Here is a 2,615-nt window from a genome sequence, read left to right on the forward strand (position 1 = left end):
ATATAAAAAACAATTAAACGAAGCAGGCATATAAAGAGTAATAAAAAAAATTCAATAATTGTAGTATTATATTATAAATTAATAATAATGATTTTTTTTTTATTTCATAAAAGAAAAATATATCTAGTGAAGATTTTTATCGAATTTAATCACAATCACAGTAAATCTTTTTAAACACAGTTGGTCTCTAAATTTAATCTTATAGTACAGGAATACAGAACATGCAATCGTAATTGAAAGCACATGAAGCGTAACATTTCTCAATATAACAAAATATAGCAAAATTGAAATCATTGTTAGAGAAATTAATGCAAGTATTTCAAGAGATATTCATGATAATTAAATCGTATTTTTTAGTAAACATGCTGAGAATGACCTTTCGTTATAAAAAAATAATAAAGTTTATATTTCACTTATATAATAATAACAATTATTATTTGCGATTAAAACAGAAAATTGTTTCTTTATAATATTTATCATTGAAATCACTTCTATGCTAATTTTCTTCAATATTTTTAGAATAAAAATTGTTATATTACACTCGCAAATAAATCTACGTAACATAACATGTATATACACATATAAGCATACAACACAATCAAACACTGCACTATGCTATCCTAATTAGAATCATTTGCAAGCAACTTTATGTTAGTTAATATTTTTAGTAAATATATAGCGACTCTTGTAAGTCCGCATATTAGCAGTAAACACAATCTGTTGGTCACTTGCCAGATAAATTTGTTCACAAATAGGCCTTAATTGTAATATACGGATTCAGAATTATTCGCAAAACAAGAAAGAAGAATATTGAAAGATTACTCTCAAAGTATATCTAATTAAAATTATTAAATCTGAATATAATTGAAGCTCTCATATTGTCTTTTTGCAAATGAATTTTTTTTATAATTTTACAAACATTATTATTTGGAGATATTTTGTTTCTAAAAAATATTTCATTAAGTGTTTTATTAAATTGAAACGTTGAAATTTTTAATGTCGTTTGAATAAAATTCAGAGAAACAAAGAAACATATATACTTAAAGTCTTAAATTATAATGTTTTCGCTACAGTTAATCTCAATTAATACAAATATTCTCAGTATTGTAAGATTAGATGATGTTAATATACAAACATTATTGTAAATTTTTAACATTTGTTAAAATTGTTGTTAAAAATTTTGTTCGTAAATAATTATGTATTTTAATTTTAATTTTTCAAGATGTTTTTAGACATGATATATTTAATTCTTTAATGATTTTTTTACCAATAGAGTTTATAATTAAAAAAAGATAAAATAATAAAGTAATATATATAAATTGATTTGCTTAAATTAAAATGTTTCTTAAAATGATATTATTTGAAAAATTTGACGTTTATCAAATCAATTTTTTTTTTATCAATTTATCTTGCAATATATATTCATGTAAAAATGAATTATATATATATATATATATGTACGTAAATATATGTATATGAATATGAATATGAATTGTAAGTATACATTTTATCTCTCGTACTTGACCTCTGCGAAATTGTACCATCAAATAATAATAGTGTAGAAGTTTCATTATAAATGATTGTAAACGCGTTTCTCTCATTCGACTCTTGTTCATTTCTTATTGACGTAAATTTGAAACACCATTATGATTACTTATGTAACGATAAGATAACATTTTGCTTGAAACAAGTTTCAACCGCAATTAATGAAAACTTCATAAGGATTCTTCAACAAGATATTTTTAATATATAAATACTCCAAGAGAAGTATCACATAACTGAAGAAATTTTGATATTTAATTCATATTGTAAATATTTAAATATAGCAAATTCTTTGCTATTCTCTGCTATTTTCGGCAATTCTTGCAAATTCTCTGTAATAGAAATATTTAATAAATTTCAAAATATAAAAATACTTGCTTCCTGTCATCTCTGCATGATGATAAATATTACAAATTTATTTTTCAAATTATATAATTAACTTATTATTTTTTGTAAATTATTATTTTAAAAAATATGGAAAGAAAAATCTAAAAATAGTCTAATTTTTTTTTCAAAATTACAAATAATTTTACTATGATAAGTAATTAATTTTTATTATTTATTACTTTTATTTTATGTTTTTAATATAATATCATTTTCTTTAAAAAGAAAAAACAAACAATCGATCTATCGAAAACAAAACTATATACAATTTTTTTCATAAAAAGAGTGAAATATTATTTATTTACAATATCATCACAATTCAGATGAATGATTTTTTTATTGAAATAATAAAAATAATAAAAAGTTATCATTAAAAATATTTTCCATAAACAATTGATTATCGAATAGCATCAAAAATAAATCGCAAATTGCAATCGAAAAGGATTTTTCTTATGGTGGAACAGCCGCCATTGCATCTATCGCAATTGCAGGACAGGCCTTTCCAGGACTTTCGAGCGTGTTGCATTCCAACCTCTTTAGAAAGGCCTTACTCGTTGATTTGCATTTTTGACATAGTTGTGATAACACAGTTTACAGTTTGTGGAGGAATGAGACGAAAGTCGACTATGAAAGAAAGGAAGGATGTGTGTGTGTGTGTGTGTGTGTGTGTGTGTGTGTGTGTGTGTGTG

This window comes from Apis dorsata, unplaced genomic scaffold, assembly GCF_000469605.1.
Source record: "Apis dorsata unplaced genomic scaffold, Apis dorsata 1.3 scaffold_256, whole genome shotgun sequence".
Classification (NCBI taxonomy): domain Eukaryota; kingdom Metazoa; phylum Arthropoda; class Insecta; order Hymenoptera; family Apidae; genus Apis; species Apis dorsata.